Source organism: Onychostruthus taczanowskii, unplaced genomic scaffold (assembly GCF_017590055.1).
Source record: "Onychostruthus taczanowskii isolate IOZ18803 unplaced genomic scaffold, ASM1759005v1 scaffold42, whole genome shotgun sequence".
In the NCBI taxonomy this organism is placed as follows: domain Eukaryota; kingdom Metazoa; phylum Chordata; class Aves; order Passeriformes; family Passeridae; genus Onychostruthus; species Onychostruthus taczanowskii.
Genome location: NW_024501682.1, coordinates 5,493,620 through 5,503,585, shown reverse-complemented (window position 1 = coordinate 5,503,585; position 9,966 = coordinate 5,493,620). Strand labels below are relative to the sequence as shown.

Below are 9,966 nucleotides of genomic sequence, written 5' to 3'. Positions count from 1 at the left end.
TAGTAAAATCCAACAAGTGCACTGCAAATGTCCAGAAGCACCATGTAAAAATGAAAGCTCCAGCTGCACACCACATAAATTCCAAGATAAAGCTTTGTAAGATTAAAAGAATTAGCACAAAAATAGAAATTTAGGGGGGAAAAAAGCATTCATCCATGTTAGATGAGACAATCACCAAAAGACAATTTTAGAATTATAAAGTCTCTGATATTTTAATATAAGCCATATGAAACAGCTGAAAAAAACCCCACCAACCAATGGTCAGCTTTATTACTTAAGATATAAAAGAATGAAAGAGCCCAAGGAGCTTTTCTATCTTTAGTAAGAACACTTAAAAAGAAAGCAGCTCCACAGCAGAAACACGATGACAGTGAATCATGGAGATACTGTAAAAAGATAAAAACATTAGCAGTGTGTATTTTGAAACTACATCTTTAGAAACTGAGTTTGATAATTGGAACAAGACTGCCAAAATTACAGTACTGCCCTAGGACAGAGAGAAACAGGCTAATTCTGTACTAAAAAAAAGTCAGGCAATGCCAAACTAAATTAGATCTAATTAAGTTCTGAGAGAAGTGCTAAACTTAAAATACTAAAATACATCATCTTATCTAATTTAACTCTTTATGGAAACTGCTCTGTTCTTTGGAAACATATTATTTTGCAGCAACACTCCTCTGTTGCTGCACTACTTTTCTGTTCATAACTGGAGAGCAATCTGAAGCAGTGACTAAATGCACTGGGACTCATGACATAAAGTGGATGATAAACAAGCAGGCAATGCTCTGGTGATCCAGCCTACAAGTCCTTACAACAGGAGCACAGCTGTAAGCCTACAACTTTATAGCAGAATCCACTGAGAGTGGAGAAGAGTCAGAGGCATAGCTTACATGAGAAACATGAAAGAGAATGAATTGTAACACCTGACAAACAAAAGCTTTCTTTCTCACTCTGTCATCAGATGATCCAGCAAACTCAGCGAGCGAGGTACCCAACTGCACTGTGTAAGACCATAAGGATTGAGTGCGGATGAGGGAGCTGGGGAGAAGGAGGAAATCAGGCCTTCAGTCTCTGAAGGTTACTGGCACAAGTTACCTACAACACAGTGCTAAGGGACAGTCTGCACAGCACCCACGTGGTCATTAAGGAGGCAGACACTTGCAGGGCAATGTTACACATAGATGATGTTACACAGTTCCATGTATACATAAAGACTGTAAGCAAATGAGCAAAAAATTTCCCTATCTCCCTGATTAAAATAAAAAAAATCCTTAAATTATTTTTCTTTCTGGAGTTGTCTGGATCAAGCTGGGGAAATTCTAGGAGCAGCAGAACTACTAAAGTCAGACCACACAGAAATTTGCAGGAAGCACCCAACATGTATCATGTCACTGCAATGATCATAGCTGTTTGTGGTGTCCCAGAATACCCATGCTGACCATGAAGAAGCACATGCTTGCTGGCTGCCAGCCTGTCAAAACAAGATATACAAGGTTGACTTCTACACTTTTGTCTCAAGTTGCAAGTTTTTTATTCTCTTCCTAGTCAGAGAGATGTTTAAAATGTTTGGGAAGAGAAAAGAATGAGATACTATATAAACTCCATTCCCTTGGCAAGTCAGGCTAGAAAATGTACACATTTTTGTGACAATTAATTGGAATTACTTTTCTATCCAAACAATCACATGCTATTCAGTGATGTCTTTTATTCTGAAATTGTTCTTTATTGCTCTTCCTTTGCACTACTAGTCTAAAACATCTTAGACTGTTAGACAGGTGGAAAGTTCTCTACTGCCCAGAAATCTTCAAGAACAAATAAAAATTAAAACCAACAAAACACTCCACCCACAACCCCCCCCAGCATACTGGCTTGACAGACTGTACTTTTCAGAAGTTAAATTTAAAAGGTTAAGTACTTTTTGTCACACTCAAGAAAATAAAGATACCTTTCTTACCCAGAAAAGCAAGTGAGTCACTGTGTCTTGTCTTGAGAATATACCTCAACATGAACTTGCTAGATTCCTTCTTTGATTTGTGGACATGTTTACTACAAAGGGAAAAGCAGAAATTTTATTAATAGTTAGAATATCTTTTCATTTAGACATTTACTGTTAATCACTGACATCAAAGGGATATTTTACTATTTATTTCTGAAATGTGTCCATTTAATTGCCTGCTCTTTATATATTTTTAATGCATATTAACATAAAGAAAAAGCTTCACAGAACTTGCTTTTTCTATATATTAACAACATTTGTAAGTACAGCCATGGGGAAAACTCTGAAATAAAACTTTTGACAACCAAGAGCAAAGCCACAGTATCTGGATCATTGAAGTGCCAGGGACAATGGGCATAATCAAGCCTATGAAATGGTTCCCCCACATTTTGGTCCCAAGTTGTGGCTGGAAGTACTGTCAGATCACCACATACTGTCTCTCCTCCTTGTTTCCAGCTGCTACATCACATCAAAAGGCAGCTAAAAATACACACTTTTCTAATATTACTTTTCCAGGTAAGCAACTGCTGGACTCTCCACAAGGATGTTATATGATTGTGAAGCAAGAGCAATATGAACCACGATTCTAAAAATGGGAAAGTGGAATACAAGACAAGTTCTTTATTAAAAGAGTAGGTCAGCACTTCCCTAAAATAATCATCATTGTTTTTCAGAAATCCAAGAGGAGTTGAGGGATTTAATATGCTCACACCACTGTCAGAAACCTAACAGTAACAGAACAGAGAAGATTAATTTGCTTCTCCCTGCTAGATTCAAGCCCAGGATAGCAGTAAGAGTTAACAAAAAACATTGGGAACTTATATTAAAGCTTTACACGCAGAACAGGAAGAAAAATATTGAAATGATGCACATGTACTTCAACAAAAAGCTACAGGGTTGAGAATCACTAGGTGGATATTAAAAGTTAATATTCCTAGGTAGAAACTCCAGAGCAATGGCAGGAAAGTCCAGGTATTACTAGTTTCCATTCCCTTCTGGAGGCACTAAAATTGCTGAAACATTTTTAAAGTTAGGCCATACTATTGCTATTGAGATTCCATAAAAGTAACCTTTTCAGAGAGCAACTTTGTGACAAGTACAAAGTATTTATACCAGATGAAGATCAAAGCACAAGTACAGTTCTTCTGCAACTGTAACATCACTCTCATGTCTTTTGTTCTGCATTGCGTTCCTAGCAAGTCTACAAACACAAGACAGTCAAGCCTATTAAAATATGTTCAGTGCAAGGCCTTAACAGAGCAAATGCAAGGTGAAGTTGCTAGAATAAGGGCTATCCAACTTTAAAGAAAACCTTACTTGAAACATTAGCTCATTCAGCCCCTGAAGTTCATCTTCATTATAAACAAAACCAGCAATGCTGTTTTACGGGGCACAGGTGGCAAAGGGGCTGCATGCAAACCATTTTAACTCATCAAAAATTCAAAAAACCCACATGGATGCTTATCCTGAAGTGTCATGCTTAATGGCACTAGCTTTATATATCCCCATTCTTCTCGATTCTGCTAAGAAACATGAGCAGTCAATACACCACCTATCATATCACCACTGCCAGGCAGCTGACAAAGCCTGTTGAACAAACTGCCAGGTGGCTCCAGGAGGGAGTGGTTTCTTTGGGAACCAGCCTTCCCTAATGGAAAACAGGTCCTTGAATGTGGGCAAATTGTCTCAGTTAAACATCTCAGACTTGTGTGAGAATAAAAGTTGAGTCACTGGTAAAGTATTTAAAATTCAACCTAGTGATTTTAAAGTACTTTAAATCAATGTGCAACAGATGTGCGGTTTCACAGATTTCTTGTGGCAGCACTAAGCTTAACAAAACAAAAATTGTTTCTGAACTGGTTCTAAAGCCATCCTCGTTTTACAAAGGAGCACTGCCAGTGGTTATTCTAGCCTAAACAGGAAATCCATTTCATTCCATCAAATTCCACAAAGTGAATTCAACCATTTGTAGATTTTTCTAAGAAAAAAAAAAAAAATTCTAAGAAAAATATAAGTTCTGCTGATGTTCTTAACATAATCTCTTTTCAACTAAAAATTATTTCTACCTACTTTGAACTGGCATAAATGATCTTAAAAATTACAGATAATAAGCACTCTACAGGGATTACAGAAGCAATGAGCAGCAATACCTCAGTGCTATATTCCCATTTGCAGTAAATTTAGAGACATTCGAATGCATGAAAATTGCATGAGTGTAGTCTTCAAGTATTCTGAGTGCACAAATGCTGAGACAACAAAGATTTTAAGCAATATGATAAAGCTACAGTTACGACTTGTTTGTAATCCTAAAATACCACATATTAACTGATTACTGTGAAAATTCAGACCATTCTTTCCAGAAATGTCACAAGATCTAGGCAGACCTTTCTGCCTGTGACTTCATAGGAACACTATTCAAAGTCAAGGCTGTGCTCTTTCTGAAAGATAATACACTCGTTTCACTCACAGTTCACCCAATTTAAAATTTCCTCAGTATGGTTTATTATATTCAAAGTATTAACTCCTAACAATGTACCATCTTCACAAAAGATGATATACTGCACAAAGTATGACACCTTACAGAACAGGTTCAAAAAGAAAGAACCTACGAGATTATTTGTTTTGGTATTTTTGTAAGACAATAGCTTCAAAACACTGAAAGATAACAAGGTCAAAACATTGAAGGAGTACAAAACCAGATACTTCTTACAAGTCAAAAATCCAGTAACCTGACAGGAGAAGGAAAAGAGGGCAGGGAAAGAAATCAGTCTCCCTGCTCCTTGCACACTGTTCAGCTCAATATTAGCTGGAGCCTCCACAGGCAAACCGGCTACCACATTCCATGACCCTGGTGCATGGACCACGGAGGTATAAGCAAATGACTGGAAGGAAACGCTGCTTCTATTTGTGTCATTCCTTAAAATTATTTGCTTCGCAGTGACAAGAGACTCTTGTTAAAGACATTTGCTTCCATTAAGGGATGCTTGCTGAAGAGGTCACTGTCCCATCTGTGCGCTGCCAAATGCCCACAGCAGGCTCCTGCTGTAGGGATGCACTGAGGGAGCTGCTCCCGTCAGCGCTCCTCAACCTTATTCAGTCAAAGTGAGGAAGGCTGGCATCTGAAGGAACCCCCTACATCCAAAGTAACCCACTTGAGGAAGGAAGGGCAGTACTAAGGATTACAAAGCAATTTCCTCCCTTCCAATGCACATTCCAGAAATAATGAATTACTACTGTAATACTAGAGATAACGTTTCTTAAAAACATGGAATTTGTTGGCTCAAGAGGAACCATGCATTTTTCTACACACACAAAATTGTCCTCACTGCAGACAGCTCAAAGAGCTGATTTAGAGGCCTGGAAAGAAAAGGTTTTTTCACTAAACAAGGTAAAGGGGCCAAGTGTCTCAAGTGCTCATGAAAGCCTTATTAGGATAAAGTACTACTGGTTTTTAACTATTAGGCTTTGATAAATTGTGCAGTTGCGTAGGAAGATGAATACAAAGGTCTGAACCCCCAAACCAAAACTCACACCTGCCAGAAAAGAGGTAAAGATACAGAGCAATTGCAACAACACACAGAATTGGCCTAAGTCATCACTGCAACCAAAAGAAATGGTGTCAGCCTCTTCCTGGCCACCTGTGCTGGTGCAGGAGGTGGTCTGTACACCATATGGCTGCTCAGTCAACCAGCTCAAGGAACTGATCCAGACTAAAATGAATTCTCAGAAAAAGTCTCAGTCATTTACTCCATCTGGTTTATGACTTCTGTACAAACATTCAAGTTAACACATGGGAGGAGCAGATGAGGAGGGAGGAAGCAGCAGCCAGGGCAAGACTGCTTCCTTCCACAGCAGCACTGGTTAGTTCTGCTGAACTTATTAAATTCTTAGATAGCTACTTTGAAGAGAAATCTCCATTCTCAACTGTGGGGCTCTGGCTGTAAAGAAAGAGATTAGGACTCTACTTAAGATGCTGCTTTGAACACTTGTATTGAAAGTTCCACCATTGAAAACCTTTACTTCAAAAATTAAATGCTGAGTTGGCTTGATGCATTCTGCTAAAACACAAGGAAAGCTGAAAGTTTCAAGGACTTAAGCTGGCAGATTGTCAAGTCAAAGCCAAATAACGATATTTTGCCATTGCTCCAACCTGGAGTAAGAAGTAAACTCCTCCCCCTCCTTGGTGCAGATTTGCATTGAGCAAAAAGCAGTCTTAGCTTGGACAGCTGATGTTCTGCCAGTTTCTTTCCAAGCAGCTATACATTGGTAACTTCAGTCCAAAAATACTGCTCCAAGTCTTTGAATAGTGAGAACATTCTTGTAAGCCCCTTACTAGGCTTTGGGTTTCCAAATGGACAATTTTGGGACTATGTGTATTCAGCTTGGATTGGAAAGTACTGTACAGCTGCTATCCATTTCTTTGCTGTTCAGAAAATCTGAAATCCCTGAAGCAGACAAGCCATCAATAGATGAACAAAAGCACTGAATCAAAACTAGAGACAACTGCTTTTTAAATACTTCCCTCCACTTACACAAGTCTGGTAGGTAATAACCACCATAAGCAAAGCTGGTAGTTCTAATTATGTAAGAATCACAGAACAAACATGAGTTTCAGATATTAAAACAGAAATACACTATACAGATTTACCAAGAACTCCACATAGTGGTAGATTTCTATGCTAGAAACTGCAAATTCAAGACAATGGCACACATTAATTCCAAGTCAAGAAACCTTCAAATCATTTAGGCAGTATCCTGATGGCGGCCACTCATTGTAACATGTAAATCCAGACAATCAACATTAAATGAAAGCAGTTTCCTTTAAACTACCTCCATAAGCAATTCAATTTCATCTTAACATTTCAAAAAAAAAAAAAAAAAAAAAAAGGAACAAGCATTAAGTTAGCAAGGTAAAGTACCTGCCATGAAAGGGAACTCTAGGTGATTAAGTGTAGCAATAGTTCCCATATTGCTAGGTTTAACTCCTCTTACACAGAAACTGCCACTATCCTTTTTTAAAATTCATGTGGATAGAATAAATGGTTCCAGTCAGTGCTCAAGTTAAGTACAGCAACCCTCTTGATGATGTCAGCAAAAGCCATAAGTATTCCAAGAAAAGTTACGGAGCTCTCCCCTACTAGAGAAGAATTTGTTTCTACTTCTAAGAACACTAATGAAGTATATCCTCCTCTATAAAGTTCTAAAATATAAATAGGTATCAAATTGATAAAAGGAGTGATCTAATGGTTATTTGTATGTAATTCTTGGGAGTTCTGAGTTAAGAAAAAGCATACCTTAATAGCTGTGCCTCACTAAAAGCAAAGGAAATTGGAAGCAAAGTTGAAAAGATGAGTCAAATCACATCCCACATCTTTGACAAGCTCAGTAAAAACATCCAATTTAATGTATTTTGTAAACAGAGCATTTCATTCAATTGCAAATGGCCTATTTTCCAAACACAATCCTTCTGTTCTGGGATCAATTTATACTGGTTTAACAGTCCTATTTCTTCTCACTACATTTTTCAAAACCTCAACAGCCTGTCTAATGCCTCTCCCTCACCACTGTACCCGTGCCCCACATCAGCTTACAGGCACCTCCTGGAGACAGAGCTTTTCTCGTGCACCTCGCCACTTCTCATGTGTCCTTTTAACCTGACCGAGCAAAAGATCACATTCTCCAACACAAAATAGCTACCTGCCACCTCTTCTCAACTAATAAAACCAAAGTTGTACTTGTCTTTCTCTAGCAATGTGTTCTAGAATGGTGACCACATAGGAAAAAGCATTATTGCCATTCATGCAATTTGCAGGAAAATAAAATAAAGTAGTCCTTCTTTCAAATTTAAGTGAAATGGACCCAAAAGTTCAAGTTTCTAAAATCATAATAACTGAGAAAAGTAACAGCCCAAGCTGCTACCCAGCTACAGCTATGCTTACAGCAAGTAGAAGATGGCCTGAAATGGACAGTTCTAATAACAAACTTATAAAGTGACCTTCATAATGACTTAACTCCCAACTCACATTCTTTCATGCCAGAAGTTTGGCAAGTAAACTCTACCACTACAGCACCACTGTAAATCTTAGATCAGTTTCTGTAAAGAATATACTTTCATAAAATAGCCTGAATATTTGAATAACTGCAGAATGAGACCAGGGGATTTAACCTGCAAAGCATTTGGCAAGCAAGGAGTTAAAATCCTACCTAAGACTAGCCCACAGCTGCTGTCAGCAGTCAGGCTTGTCAAGAGAAGCTCTGGGCTGTCTTGACAAGACTAATTGGCAGCAAGCACCTGGTTCCCCAGGCTGGGCCTGGGGAAGGTAAAAGAACATAAACCCTGCAAAGAAGAAGGAGAAGCAGCTGGAAGGCTGCCAGTAGGTCTAGCCTGTTTCATGTTTTCACTTTAATCCACATGCAACTTTATCCTAGACTATACCCAGCTAGAGCTATCACAAACATTTCAACTCCCCAGCTGAAGGAAACCCGTGCTTTGTGGTTCTGTACCTGCAGGTTCTGCCAGCGAGCACTCACCAAGCCTTGGTGGGCAGGGTCCTGCTGCAGCACAGCCAGCTGCAACACCAACACTAGCACTAAAGTGCAGTGGAACTGAAATTTTGGTTTTCTAACGCCACCAAAAATTTGCTGAAACGTGTTACCGTAACTTTAAAATTATGGACTACTTTGCCAGAAAATCTAAACTAAGACTGTTCTGTACAATGAACACATAAAGCATGTGCAAGGACAACTTATGAACACAAATTAAAGTGCATCTTTAAAAAAAAGTTTTAAAAATCCCCAACATTCTGGAAACTAGCTAGAAGTAGGATGTATGAGGAATTTTAAGTGGGATTTCCCGAAAAGTTAAAAGACTTAAAACACATTTTGACGTCTGCTAAGAATCACAATTTCAGTGAATGTGAAGCTTTCTGAAATTCTGCCCTTGGTTTTTTTCACATTATTAAAACTCAAGTGAAAAAAGAAAAGCATTAGCCTTGCAGGTTCAGCCCACGAGATAGGAAGATCTTTCTTATGGGAAGGGATGAAAAAAAAAATCCCTTAGTTTAGCTGAGTTTGTATAACAAAACCAACAAGCGTCCAGTTATACAAAAAAATTGATATATGTAAAATATGTATAGCATCAATATACATCAGAAATTTTTGCATGCAAGACAGTCTAAGTTGTAAATATTAAAAAGTCAGAACTAAATTTCTTCAAAGCAAATTGCTCAGCAAATACATTGACTATGTCTTGGCCAAGTTTCACATTTTAGGTGTTTCAGTTTGCTAGTCAAGAATTCTAACAATGTAGAGCAGCACTAAGTTTCCATATCTTAAAACCCTGGAAATTTGGAAGTATACTTGTACATAGTCTCCGTGTGAAAAACACTTCAAGCAATAAGCATTAATGCCAAACGATGGTGCTTGGGAGAACAAAAGATTACAGTGGAACCGCTGGATAGTCAAGCCACTGTCAGCAGTGGAACAAACCCACCTAAAGAGCCAGAGTGTGCCACTGTGCTCTTACCTGGGCACACCATATGAACAATTGCAACATTCCTTTAACTGCTCATGATACTAAACAGTACCAATACAACGATCCATTAGCAATATCTAAAAAGAAAACACTTCAGGGTAATGAGATTATAAATTACTGTGTTTAGAGTTACTGCTCTAGCAATAGCAAAAAAATGTTTCTCTGCCTGACAGCAAAGGGTCCAGCCCTTTGCAACACCTGCTCTCCATTTGTATTTAAAGATTACTAATGAGTAATCTAGAGGCTCTCTTCGTGTCTACTCATGAGCTTCATGACTCACTGTTTTTAAAAAAAAACACAAACAAAACCAAATAAAAACACCTAACCCAAAAACCCTACCCCAAAAGCAAACGAAGACAAACAAACAAAAAAACCCACCCACACCACACCTTCCTTGTGCCACGCAAAACAGGAATGCCCATGATTCAAAACATAG

The 9,966-nt window shown here is 38.4% G+C and overlaps 1 protein-coding gene across 2 annotated transcripts in view; it reads right to left on the bottom strand.

Moving 5' to 3' along the window:
- The window catches only part of SOCS5 (suppressor of cytokine signaling 5), a 32,526-nt gene that overhangs the window by 7,092 nt on the left and 15,468 nt on the right, over positions 1-9,966 (bottom strand). For both annotated transcript variants that reach the window (XM_041413575.1, XM_041413574.1), the window contains one exon: positions 1,955-2,046. The gene's annotated coding sequence lies outside the window, so the exon portion shown is untranslated. The remainder of the gene's footprint in view (positions 1-1,954; positions 2,047-9,966) is intronic.